The sequence below is a fragment of the Cnephaeus nilssonii genome (assembly GCF_951640355.1).
Source record: "Cnephaeus nilssonii genome assembly, chromosome: 15".
Taxonomy (NCBI): domain Eukaryota; kingdom Metazoa; phylum Chordata; class Mammalia; order Chiroptera; family Vespertilionidae; genus Cnephaeus; species Cnephaeus nilssonii.
The window spans coordinates 39,600,513-39,615,720 of NC_137086.1; positions in this window are offsets into that span (position 1 = coordinate 39,600,513).

Here is a 15,208-nt window from a genome sequence, read left to right on the forward strand (position 1 = left end):
AGGTTTGTATTATCATACTAGGCAGCTATTACTGGAAAGGAAAGTAAGTTTTGTTATTAGTTACTCAAGAACACACACCTCTCATATGTACAAATGGCAATAAGCACATAAAAGTTTCCCAACATAATTAGTCATCAAGAAAATACAAATCAAAACCACAATGAGTCAACACTTAATACTCATTATGAAGGCATAAAGATCATAATCCATGAAGATCAATTGATTACCTGTAATTCATCAAATTTTAAAATTGAGTGCTTTTCAAAAACACTGCTAAGAGTATGAAGACCGAAGCCAAAGACTCCAGCACCATGGTGAATAGCAGTGGTTATAGTGGTAATCCTTAACTTGTTCCCAATCTTAGGACAAAAGTTGTTTTTCATCATTATGCATAATGATATTTTCTACAGAATTTTCTGCAATGTTTTTTATCGTTAAGATTCCCTTTTTTTTATTTTGCTGAGAGGTTGTTTTTTTTAATCAGAAATAGATGCTGGATTTTATTAAAAATTTTTAATCTATTGAGATGATTATGTGTTTTCATTATTTTTTTAGTTTAATATGGAGAATTTCATAGCTGATGTGTGTGTTTTCAGTTTTTTAAATTGTGTTAAATACACATAACAAAATTTACCATCTTAACTATTGTTTGCGTATAGCTCAGTGCTATTAAATACATTCACAATATTATGTAACTATCACCACTATCTAGGTCTTTCATCTTGTAAAACTAAAACTCTGTGTCCATTAAACAATATTTCTAATTCTTTCTCTCCCCTGGCAACCACTGTTCTACTTTCTATCTCTATGATTTTGACTACCTTAAGCATCTCATATAAGTGGAATAACATATTTGTCTTTTTATGTTTTGCTTATTTAATGTAACTTAATGTCCTCAAGATTCATTCATATTGTAGCACATATCAGAATTTACTTCCTTTTTAAAGCTGAATAATATTCCTTTATTATATATACCACATTTTGCTTATCCATTCATGAGTACTAGAATTGCTTCAATGCTTTAGCTATAGTGAATAATGCTACTATGAGCACAGGTGTACAAATACCTCTTTGAGACCATGTTTTTCATCCTTTTGGGTATATGCTCAGAAGTTAGATTGCTGGATCATATGGTAATTCTATTTTAAAATGTTTGAGGAACTGCTATACTGTTTTCCATAATGACTATGTCGTTTTTACATGCCCACCAAAAGTGTACAAGGTACCAATTTCTCCACATTCTCACAAAAACTTGTTATTTTCTGGTTTTGGTGTGTTTTTTAATACCAGCCATCCTAATAGGTATGGGGTGGTATCATATTGAAGTTCTGACCTGTATTTTTCTAATGATCAGGATATGCATCTTTTTGTGTGTTTGTTGCCCTTTTGCATATCTTCTTTAAAGAAATATCAAGTCCTTTGTTCATTTTGGAATCAAATTGCTGTTTGTTTTGTTGTTATTGTTGTTGAATTTTAGAAGTTCTCTGTATATTCTGAATTTTGCTTTAACAAATAATTTGTAAATATTTTTCTCCCATTCTGTGGGTTCCCATTCTACTCTGTTGATACTGTCTTTTGATTCACAAAATTTTTAAATTTTTATGGAATGCCACTTTTCCTTTTGTCTGTGCCTTTGATGTTATATCTAAAAAATCACTGTCAAATCAAATGTCATAATTTTGCCTTTTTTTCCCCTAAGAGTTTTATTTTGTTTAGACCTTACATTTAGGTCTTTGATTCACTTTGAATTAATTTTTGCACATGGTATTGGGTAAGAGTCTTACTTAATTCTCTTGCATGTGGATATCCAGTTTTCTCAGCACTATTTGTTAAAAATACTGTCCTCTATTGAAAGATCTTGGCACCCTTGTCAAAAACTATTTGACCATATTTGGGAGGGTTGAATTCTGGGCTCTCTATTCTATTTCATTGGTCTATATGTCTGTCTTGATGTCGATCCATATATGTACAGAGAGATCTTGGTTCACTATATCAATTGTGAAGCCAGATAAAGTGTGACAAGGAATTCATAATGTTCAGACATTCATTTAAACAAATTCCTCATTCCATAAACATTGCCTCAGCTTTCAAACATAAATAAGGAAAGATGAACTGTTCATATTTCTCCAGATGTTTTGTGTTTTGAGACTGCATATCACAGCTGGGCCGGTGATCTCTGAATCCTGGGAAAGGAAGAACTTTAATAGAGAGAAGGTTTTCTGGCTGTGAGGTGGAAGCAGGTGGACTCAAGGTTCTGCATTTTTTTTACTCATAGAGCAAAATTTTTCATCAAGCAGTAAGGGGAAAATTGCCATATTCATTATTTCCTAAATGCATAACAAAATTTCAAACAGAGAGCTTAGGTTTTTAATGTTATCTTTTCTATGTCTTGGACTAAATACTGATTTTAAAAAATGTACTAACATCATGACACTAATCCTTGGTCTCTAAGACCTAGATGTAGTCACAGCTATTAGTAAGCCTGGCTAAAATTAGCGAGTGAGGTTAAAAAACCAAATACATCAATTACTCAGTAAATTAGAATACTTGTTAATTTTATGATTAACAGAAGTTTTAACTTCATACAAGGAACTAAGACACTCTCTTGGGAAAAGATTTGCTGCTTCAGGTTTTTAAGACAGTGGCTAAGTTCCCAACCAAGAAAACTCTCAGATGACCAAAGACAGTCATGAACTTGCCCTTCACAATAGGGCAATTTAATATTGAGTGGTGAACAATTTAATACTGAGTGTATGGAAGGGTATCTAGTGTTCTAAAGGATCCTGAAAGATTTAATACTTGGAGGAAGGGTAAAAAATGGCAGAAAAATAAATCATTAGGACTCTAGATAAAGGAAGGGCTGTAAGCATCTTTTTCTAATTTAACAATGCACCAAAACCTCTGGGGTGCCTGATCAAAATGTGGGTTATTCAATTTTATGTAACACCTACTGGGTCAAAATCTCAAGAAATGGCACTTTTAACCTTTATTTTCAACAAACTTCATAGGTAATTATTATACTTAAAAAAAAACAACAACAACAACACCTTGAGAGCCACTAGAATCAGAAAAACAGAGATGTCAGGTGGGAATTTGGTTAAAATAAATAAATACACTGGTACAATGTGAGTATGTCTTTTTTGTTGTTGTTGTTAATCCTCACCTGATAATATTTGTCCATTGATATTTTATTTTTTTAAAATATATTTTATTGATTTTTTTTTACAGAGAAGAAGGGAGAGGGATAGAGAGTTAGAAACATCAATGAGAGAGAAACATTGATCAGCTGCCTCCTGCACACCCCCCACTGGGGATGTGCCCACAACCAAAGTACATGCCCGTGGCCAGAATCGAACCTGGGACCCTTCAGTCTGCAGGCTGACGCTCTATCCACTGAGCCAAACCAGTTAGGGCTGTCCATTGATATTTTAGAGAGAGTGGAAGAGAGAGGGAAAGAGAGAAAAACATTGATGTGAGAGAAACATATCCATGGGCCCAAGCCAGGGAGGAGCCTGCAACCAAGGTATGTGCCCTTGACCAGAATTGAACCTGGGACCCTTTGGTCCACAGGCTGAATCTCTATCCACTGAGCCAAACCAGCTATGGCCAATATGAATATATCTTCAATAAAGATGACTCAAATTATGAAATGCTAGATGGGAAAGGGTTTCTTATGAATATCATTGAAACAACCTAATTCTGCTAACTAATTTTTACTGTTCAAAAAAAAGACAACCCATGTGGATGAAAGGTAATTTTCATCAAAATTACAGTAAAAAATATTTTGATCCATGTTTTGTTTAAGAAAAATTTTCTCTAATATGAAACTACTATTTAGTAAAGAAGAACAATCAAGTGAAGATAATCTGATTTTTCTTTGCTGATTGAAGATTTTCTATTTTCTCAAGGCCATAATTGTGATTATTATTTTACATTTGCCAGTGATGGTAACAGTAGGTGTAAATATGATAGAAAATTGGGCTAAATATATATTTATGTCAATTGTATTTTCAGAGAGCAAATGGCCTCAGGAAGGTAAGAGCAGGTGCTGAAAGTGTTGAATGAATTGGAGCATGGATTTCCACAACCACAAAGAGTGTAAGGCTGGAACAAGCTTATTTCAAGATATCCAAGCCCAAAAGCTGTCGAGTCATAAACTAAGTTGGAGAAAATAAGATGAAAGCAAAGAGCACCATGGCCATGGGCAACTGAGCCCAATTTTGCACTAGTTTGGAATATAAATAAATAATTGTTCACCCTCAGTTTGTTGTTTCTAACAAATATCCCATACTTTTATGCACTGTGCCAAATAGCAATTACCTATAAATGACTCACAACATGAACTTCACCTTGTATGTGTGTGTGTAAGTATGTGTATGTTAGTCAAATTCTTGATATTTCTTGGAAAGAGAACACTGATTAATTTAAGGTGCCAGTGAATAAATTGGACTTTAGATTATGCAATTTTTTTTGTTTGCTCACATTTTGCTGCCAATTTTTTAGAATACCTACTCTAAGATGAGGAATGTGTTCTTTATAGTAAAAAGAAGAGGACTCAAGAATGAATAAAGTATAATAGGAGAAGGAGTTATCATCACTGAATGGAAAGAATATAAATTTGTGACCATCAAATTCTTTTTTAGTTTTTCTAAATAACATATATCTTATTATATTTCCTATTTATAAAGACTATTCTTTTTTAATATATTTTTTTATTGATTTCAGAGAGGAAGAGAGAGGGTGAGAGAGAGAGAGAGAGAGAGAGATCAAAACATCAATGATGAGAGGGAATCATTGATCCGCTGCTTCTTGCACTCACCCTACTGGGGATCAAGCCTGCAACCTGAGCATGTGCCCTGACCAGGAATTGAACTGTGACCTCCTGGTTCATAGGTTGAAGCTCAATTACTGAGTCACGCCAGCCAGGCAAAACTATTTTTTTTAAAGTCTGAAATATGGAAAAGATTACTCTTTAATAATTATAATAAACCTCCTTAGCCTATATTGAAAATAAGTATTATAAACCTTAGCAAATATATTTTCAAAGTCTTTCTATGAGCACACAAGCACATATATTTAAGAATTGTTTTATTTTTATTATTTACAAAAATGGGATCAGACTTTAGTTTGGTAATAAATAACTGATATTCAACCACTTTTCACCTATAAAAACAACTGGTTCATGTAGTCCAATCTATATATTCTATTTTTCAATCTGTTTATTTTTCCCTTAAAAATATATCATGATTATCTTTCCATAATAAATTACAATAATTTCTGCATAGTTAGTTTTCCATTATATGGAACTTTATTAACTAATCCTCTTTATTGGAAATTTAAATTTTTTTCCTATTTCTAATAGTGCTTCAAAAAAAAATCCTTATAACTAAATCTATCCTGCATATTTTCACCTCCTCCTGCCTAGGGACACATTCTCATAAGTACAATTCTTGAATGAAAAGACATGTACTACAAATGCATTCTTTTAGCCTACTATTGCTCTACAAATGTTCTGTGATGTTTTGTGCTGCATCTACTCACAAAAATGGGTTTTGTTATTCACTACTTTTACTAGCTACTAACTTTAAATGTAGTAATACAATGTTTAGGAGAAAATCTTTGAAAATAACTTTTTTAACTGGTTGTGTGTGTGTGTGTGTGTGTGTGTGTGTGTGTGTGTGTGTATGCACGTGTGCGTGCGTTTATATGCCCTAAATGTGCTGATACCATTTTCTTTGTATTCTCTTGGTTCAAAACTATCAACCATATGATATTTAGAAACTATAAATGAGGTCTGTGCTAACTAGATTAAACCTTCTCTTATTCTAAAGTGAACACCTCAGGTGAAACCGGGATTGAGTAAGAAGATTTAAATAAATTTCTGGGTTTTTTTTCCACATTGGGCCTGTAGAAACCTTGTCTATAACTGCCTTCTCATTTCCCAGCATTCATATTTTAGTTGTCCATCATAAGCATCAACTAAATCTTCAGGACTCTTTCCTCACCTGTCCTTGACTGTTTAGTCAGAAAACAAAGATAATAAAACTTGCAACATCAACTTGCGTCATAGCCCAGAGCCAGGCTTCATGTTGAAGGACTGTCAAATTATAAAATGTTGTTACTGACTGTGTTGAAAATAATCATTGGGTAACTCTAGTCATAGATCTTTTCATGGTTCAAAAAAGCTGGGGCAGCAATTTTATGACTGATTAGGATTGAAGGTAAATATCAAAGAATGCAGTGTCTTCCCAGAAGCTTTGCAAGGTTAGATTGGATCTTATATGACACTCCTGGTAGTGAGCCAGAACTGGAAATGTCTAACAGGTTGAAGGCTAGATATCTATTCTAGCAACTCTCTGATCTGTGGCAGTTTCTCCAGGGTTAATGACTTAGCTTTCATTGCCCTGAGATTACATACATGCCTCTTTATGCTATCATGGAGTCACTTTCTGTGTGTGTCTGCCCCCTCTACATTATGGGAAACATGAGGGTGAGGACCACAATGTGTTCAAGTGTCTCCAGGCAGACCAGGGGTGAAACTATGGAAGCCCTGATGAATGGTTGAATACAGCAATACTAATTTTTTTTTAAAAAAAAATTACAATTCTTTTTCAATTTTTTGTCAAAGATTGGGTCCATGTGAATTGTGAACCAAAACTAGGAATATTGGAGACCCCAACAGAAAGTAAAAATATAATTTTGTTATTTCAATCATTTATATCATAGATAATATTTAAAATAAGCATGAAGGGCAGCATTGAATGAGTAAGAAGGTGCCACATTGTGACAAAAGACAAATTATTAGAAGGCAGAAAGTTAGGAGAAGGAATGGCATGGAATGGAATGGAAAGGATTGGAAGAAAAATACAGGAAACCAGCTCCCTTTCTTCCCACCACACATTATCATCATTTGTTATATAAGATAAGTGAGCCATTTACTTCTGACTCATAGATTTTATCTTGGAGAAGCTCAGTTTAGATTTTAGCTCCCTTGATGATCACTGTGTGATGCAGAAAAGTCAATATCCAAGTACCTGGCTCAGCTGGACCATGGGTACTCAGAGAATAAGAGTTAGAACTCAAAGGGTCTAGGTCCGTGGTCGGCAAACTGCGGCTCGCGAGCCACATGCGGCTCTTTGGCCCCTTGAGTGTGGCTCTTCCACAAAATACCAAGGCCTGGGTGAGTCTATTTTGAAGAAGTGGCGTTAGAAGAAGTTCAAGTTTAAAAAATTTGACTCTCAAAAGAAATTTCAATCCTTGTACTGTTGATATTTGGCTCTGTTGACTAATGAGTTTGCCGACCACGGGTCTAGGTGATTCCTTCAAAACATCGGTGTGACCACAGTTCCCCATCAAAAGTCTAGAGACTAATGGAAATGCCAAGGTTACCATCAAGAAGGTTATGCTCATGGTACAAAGGCACACTGTTTTCTCCAGTACTCTAATTTCCTGACTCCAGGCCTTTGACCTTGCTGTCTCCTCTGGCTACAATGTCTACATATCCTCATGCATCTAGCTTTTTCCTATCATCAGCACAAATGTCACATTCTTAGAGTGGTCTTTCCCAATCATTCTCTCTAACATTAAACTGCTGCCGTCCCCCCAAACCCTTTTTCTCAATGGACATGCTCTTGTTTTATTTTCTTCATGCTATTCACCAGTATATGTTATTTGTATAAGTGTTTACTACCTGTCATTCCCCAATAAAATGTAAGTTATAGGGCAATTGGGACTTTGTTTTTGTCATCATTGATCAAAGCTGGTGCTTGGTAGATATCCAATACCTACTTGTTGAATGAATGAATGAATGAATGAATGAGTATAGAACCTTAGGTTAGGCTTTTTGTTTGTTTGTTGGATTAGTTTGTTGTGTTTTTTGTTTGTTTGTTTGTTTGTTTGCCAAAAGGAGGACAACTCATTACATTAGGCTTGTTTACTCTAAGTATTTTATCAATTAAGTGAATTTTGTTTAAACAAGGTAAGACAGGCCTTATGGAATAAGCAAACTCTTCTCTTTGGGAATTCAAGAAATAGGAAATTGCAAAAGGGTGACACTTTCTGGCCCTGGACACATTTCTTGGATTAAGGTAATGAGAAGAAAGCTGTCATAGGAGCAAGAGCAAATGTCCTATCTGGGATGTAGGCAACACTAATTACATCCCAGGTACAAGAAAGAGATGCAGTTGAAATGCCAAACCAGTGTGTGGATGGAGGACCTACAAGAGTCACAGAAGCCATCAGAGCCCTAAAACAGTGCAATAGACGGTCATAATTTCATCTCAGCTTCACAGGCTTATAGAGGAAATGTCTACATAAAAGCAGCTTTTACACAGAATCACAAAGAATTTGTGTTTCTAGATTCTGAGTAATGTTTTGTTAAAATATGAATGGTTTAATGTCAAGACAGAGAAGCACAATGAGATTAATAGCTGAAAATAGATGGGGGGAGGCATCAAACTAGAGCATGAAGCTGAGTCATGTTTAGCCAGGGGTAACAGGGACAAGAGGATTTATGAGGATTCCCAAGTTCCCAAGATTGACATTCCTCTCAAAAGTTTCTTCATTTTCTCTCCTTTCTCAATAACGTAGTTATTAAAAACAATTCGATATCATAATCTCAGGCTCGTTTATATTCTAAAATTTGTTCACAGAAAACTCCTTCTAACATCAATAGATGTTACTCACCAAAGGCCTGACTAATGAAAGGGGAGCCGTGGCATTGGATGAGAGAGAAGGTTGTTCTGTGATTAGGGCACCAATGATCACTCACTCTCCTGGCTGCAGATTATTTACTTTGGCCACATTGAGAATAACCTGATATATGACAAGATTTATGACAACAAAACTTCCAAAGCATACACATGAGTGTTGCTGACCAGATGGAATCTCTCAGTAGAGTGTGCATGGAAACAAAGCCACACATTTCCACAGTGCAACCAAAGAGTCCTGTTAAAATTTTGCTGTAAGTACAAGCTTTTCTCACGTGAACCTCTTGGTTACATCACTTTTGTTGATACTTCGTATTAGCTGTTTACCCTGGATGGTATGACTATGTAGACCAAAACAGTGGCTCTGCTTACACCCCCATATATGTATGTGTATAAACAAATATACATATATACATATATATGTATATATATATATATTTATGAATGTATACATATGTACATAGTAAATACAAAGTAAAGTTGGCAAGTAAAAATTTGGTCCCACCAGCTCTTGGCGGTATATAAATAATCAAAATTTGGCTTTTTAAATTAAATTGGTTCTCATACTAAATTCAGAGTCGATTCTGTCTTTGAAACATTTTGTACAATACACCCTTTAGTGTTTAAATTCTGAGTTTCTTTCAACCTACTTTTATATACATCTCTGTTCTTGCGTTATTTGTTGTTATTTGTTCTTACTGTGGAGATTGAGCTAATTTTCAATTCGTGGTGATGTACAGTCTCGTGTCTATGTATTTATGTATTAGTTGCTTTAGAACAGACACCATGTCTTTTCTAGATCACATATTCTTTTTATAGTTTTTAGTGTGTCTTTTAGGAACACATAGGATGTTAGTATAGTAGTGACACTTTTTAACTGCTTCTATATTTTATTTAAAAATGAAGTAATAGATCACTACTGTTTATTCACATAACACATAATGTGAATATGCCATTCTTACTATAAATGGAAAGTTATCATTCACTGTGATGTCTTGTTCTCATTCATACCAATCAATACTCATTGGGGGGAAAAGGTTAAGTTAATCATAAGCTTTTACTAATTATCTATTTATTAGTGATGTTGTATCAGTTTTTTAAAGCTCATGTTTTGAAAACCAAAATTAAAAGCTCTTAATTAGAATTTTCTCGTCTGAGTAAAAATTCCAAAATCATTTAAATTCCTTATTCCATAATGTCTTCCCTGACTGACTAGAGAAGTCTTTTTAAATTCATGAAACAAATCAATTATTTTATGAAATGCTCAGCTCAAATTCTTAACATTACTAGTGTCCTCAACCCTGATGTTCACCCTGTATGTAAAAATAATACACAATCACTAAGTGTGTAAATCTAGATTTAATAATTTTCTTCTTTGTCTGTGTTCTATCTAACATGGATTCGTGTGAGGGTTATCTGAGGGGAGAGAATTAATATTTACCTAACATCTATTTTGTGCCAGGGGTTATTTAGAAAGTTATATACTGAATAAGTTATCATTACAAAACTCTTGAAACACGAAGCACCACATCAGTAGGTATTGTGGCTTGCATTTTTTTAATGGCTCAAATCCTCTTCAAGAAATGAGCAGCTTCTAAAGATATTAGAGGGATGGTTTGTAAATAGGAAGTAGGTATACTTGCAATTCACTGGTTTCTGAAAACTTGTAATTGCTACCTGAATAGTTTTGTAGCAGAAATGTTCATTGAAACATTCACTAAATAACAGGAAAGTGGCAGGCCTATAAATACCAGTGCTACTTCAGGAACACAGAACATGTTTTTAGAACATGTGATGGTACGGCTTTTGTTTCCTTCCCCTAGGAACACTAATAAAAATTAAACCCCCTTCAGAACACCTTACCCTCGCTTACAGTGTATCTCTTCATGTGTTGCCAAACCAGCAATCAGCGTGGATGCCTCCACCTTGGTGTGAGCCATCCCAGCATGGCTGCCATCCTGTGCTTCTTCCTACCACTTAAGGAAAGACCAGCTGTCTACATACAGCTGTTTTTATCAGCTATGAAAAATAATTTGCTGTATTAACTCCATCAATTTGATAGAGCTAGCAAGGCTTGCAAGGCATAATGGCTTAATTTTTCATTCTAATAATAACTGCCTGCCAGTTGAAATGAATAGGATCAAAAACAAACATTTCTATTCTATAATGTGATCCATGACAGATGTACTGCTTAGGAGGTCCTGGGCAGGGAACCCGTGGCCCTTTTTCCAATTCACCCCATGGCAGCAAAAGCATGAACTCCAGGGAAAGGGTCTGACGGTAAAAAGGGTCCAGGGAAAGTGACCCAGCTCTCCTCTACACTTAAATCCACAGTTGGCTGTGGGCCTGGTTAGGAGAAGGCATGTTTTTAGATCTTTACATAGTGCTGTGTGGTTGTTTCTCAATCACCATCTTCAGCTTTGTACAGCTTCCCGGCAAATTCTCATCTATTTCTTTACCTCTCCCCGCCCTCCACCCCTTCAACCACTATATGCATAAAAACTGAATAATTTGATTTTCACTAGTTTGTATAGATTTTTTGGTTGACCACTTAAAACTGTTTCTTTTTAAATGCCAGGACAAATCCTGATACATTTTAAGTAAAAATAAAGCCATGCAAATGTGTGCCAACAAGCTACTCAGGCTTTATGTAATTATTGATTTATCTACTTAATACAGCTGAGTAGCAGCAAATTGTCTTTCATTTTTTTTTGTAAGGGAGATCACTTTCTGGAAGAAAAAGTTTGTAAATTCAAGTGCAAATTTCCTATTTTTGAAATGCAATGGATTTATTTTCATCAATAAGTCAACATTTTCATTTCTGATCTTTCCTAAATATATTTTCTTTGCAAATCCAAGAAATGCAGCCCGGCTGCATAGCTCAGGGGTTGAGTGTTGACCTACGAACCAGGAGGTCACAGTTCGATTCCCGATCAGGGTACATTCCTGGGTTGCAGGCTTGATCCCCAGTTGGGAGCAAGCAGAAGGCAGCCAATCAATGATTCTCTCTTATCACTGATGTTTCTATCTCTCTCTCCCTCTCCCTTCCTCTCTGAAATTAATAAAAATATATATTTTTAAAAATTTTAAACATTTTCAATTCTCTTCTCCTTCTTGAAAACATTACCCAATAATTTTTGTTGCCTATTTTGTATACTTTACTATATTTTCCAAGTTGTTTAGTTCATTGTCTTAACCACTGAACCATGACTACATGTGTCAAAGTTTTTAAAAGAAAATATCCTTTACTTCTAAAATTAGAGGAACACCTACATATTTAACTTTTAAAATGCATTTCAAATTGTTTCATAATTTAATGTTATTAATGTGGGCATTTACAAAAAAAATCTCACCATTACTGATGAGTAAACTAATGTAACCCCATCAAAGAGTACTAAAGTAGGAAGAGAATGAAGAATCATGTTTAGGCCACCTGTTTTAAAACATCCATATCACAGTAGAGGCGATATATATTTTTTATAATTTGAAAACTTTATACTTCTCTTCATCTAAATATTAACCTTTACTTTGCCATCTATAATAACTAATCCATTTGGAGTTTGTTATTTTGTATAGTTTAAGGGATGGGGGTTTTAAACATTATTTTTTTTTTATTATCCAGCCAATTGTTCCAACATCATTTATCAAAAGTTCCCAAATTTCCATATGAATTTGAGTCTATTTCTGGATGTCTTCTGTCTACTCAAGTACCAGTACCACACTATTTTAATTATAGAGGCTTTGTAGCACATTTTAATACTTGTCAGGGCTAGCACTACCCATACCCCCAAATTTTCTCTTTTTAGTATTTTCCATAATAATCTTGCATGTTCACTTTTTCATAACTTCCATATTAATTCTCTAACTCTAGAGATAAAGTTTGTTGGTTTGGGAACACATTAAATTCATAAACTGGAAAAAAGTAACACCTTGTGATGTTGAGATAATTTTTCCATGTGTTCAAGTGTAGTTTGTTTGTTTTTAAGATGTGATTTATAGATATTGTCATGTTTTTTTACATTATCTTTCTAAATTTATACTTTATCATTTTTATTGTTATCAATATAATTTTTTTCTCTTCCATTATAACATCTTTTTATTGTTACTACGTATGAAGACTAATGATTTTTGCATGTAAATATTAGAGCCTGCTAGAGTGATGAATTACTTTATTGTTTCAATTAGTTTCATCACTGATTATTTAGGGTTTTCCAATGGGTATACTATCATTTCATCTACAAAGATTTTCACTCTATCAATCTGTATGCCTCTAATAGTTTTCTATTATTTAAGTACAATTGCTAATAACTAGAAAATATAAAATGTAGTGCAACTAGTGGACTTCCTGACTTCTTCCTGATCTCGACATGAATTCTTTTCTATTAAGAAACATGCTAGCTTTATAATTGAATCATTTTATCATTGGCCATCTATTCTTATATTTTAATGGATTTTTATTAGTAATTGATGTTAAAATTTGTTAAGGTTTTTCTCAGTATCTATGAAGACATCAAATAATTTTTCTACCTCATTATCAAATCTCTTATTCCTTTCATCCTTGATATAAATAACATTTGGTCATTATCTAATATTAGAGCCCCGGTGCACAAAATTCGTGCCCAGGTAGGGTTCCTAGGCCTGGCTGGCGATCAGGGCCGATTGGGTCCTTCCTTTCCTGGTTGCCGACTGCTGGCCGGGGTCTTCCTTCATTCCACATCACCCCCTGGTGGTCAGGGATGGAACTCCCAGTCTCCCCGTCAAACTCCCGAGGGGACACTTTGCATATTAGCCTTTTATATATATAGATTTTCTTGGATAATTTTTTATTTACTGATAGTATATTTGGATTTTGTATCAATATTTATAAGTGATTTTGGTTTGTAATATTTTTCTCTATCAATATGCTATCTAAATATCAATGTTATACTCGCTTTATAAAAAGATTTTCAATGTCTCCTTCATTTTTTATGCTCTAAAACATTTTACATAACATTAGAACTAGCTTGTCACTAAGAACTTAGCAAAAACTATGAGATATTTGTGCACAGTCTTTTTTGTGGAATAATTTCTCCTTTTAAAAATATCTTTATGGGTTAATCTTGGTAAACTCTATTTTTCTTGGAAACCATATACTTCATCTAGTTTTTCAAATTTATTTGCATTAAGGTGTGCAAAGTGATTTCCTAATAATCTTTTATATTTCATCTGAATCAATAGTTATTCATTCCTTGTCATTTCTTGTTTGTATATTTGTGATTTCCCCCCTTATTTCTTGATTAAATAGCACCTATGAGTTTTGTTGACTTTTTTCAAAAAAACACAGCTTTGGTTTATTAAGTTGACCTACTGTTTTCTTATGTTCTATCTCATTAATTGCCGTTTTTATCCTTATTGATTCTTTGTGCTTCTTTTTTGTTTACTTTGGTTTTAATTCTCTAGGTTTTTGAGTTGGAAATGGAACTTATTTATTTGTATTCTTTTTATTTATACTGATATACTTGTTTAAAAGTATGAATAGTTTTCTATTTGCTACTTTAAATGAATAAGATAAATTTAAGTATACAGAATTTCATTATTATTTTTTAAAAATACTTTAATTTGGTTTGCATTTTTCCTTTAGCTAAGAGTAAAAATACTTTTTAATCTCCAAGTGAAATGGGCTTTAAATTAATATTTTATTTTCAGCTTTATTCCATTGTAATCAGAGAACGTTGTCTTTAATATTTAAATGTTTAATAATTTATAGAATTTTCTGAGTAATCTGTTATATGATCAATTTTTGTGGAAATTCTATGTATACTTGCAAAAAAAGTATATTCTCTATTATCAGGGTGTAGTGTTTGCTATATTCCATAAGATCTTATTATTGATTATGTTGTTTATTTCTATTGTATAGCCTTAATTGTTAATCCAGTTGACCTGTTTTACACTAAGGATGGAGTGTCAGAATATCCTATTATCAGTGTATTTTTTTGTTTGATTCAGAGATATGCAAAACTGTTAAATGTACTTTATAAAGTCAGCTTTTAGAATTACAAAGAGTCTTGCTTAATGCTTTTTGGCCTGAAATCTCCTTATCTGATGTCAGGATTACGAGCCCTGCTTTCCTTTTTCTTGAAGTACAATTGACATCCATTAAATAAGTTTCAGGTGTACAACATAATGACTTGATACTTGTATATAATGCAGAATGATCACCACAATAAGTCTAGTTAATATCCATCACCTTACATAGTTACAAAATTATTTTTCTTATGATGACAACTTTTAATATTTTATCTTAGCAACTTTCAAATGCGCTATACAATATGTTTAACTATAGCTGTCATGCTATATATTACACCCCCATGATTTATCCTATCTAATAAAGAGGGAATATGCAGATTGACCATCACACCCTCACAAAGATGGTGGCACCCATAGCCAATAAGGAGGGAATATGCTAATTGACTGCCATGCCCTCAAAGATGGCGGCGTCCACAGCCACAAGATGGTGGTGC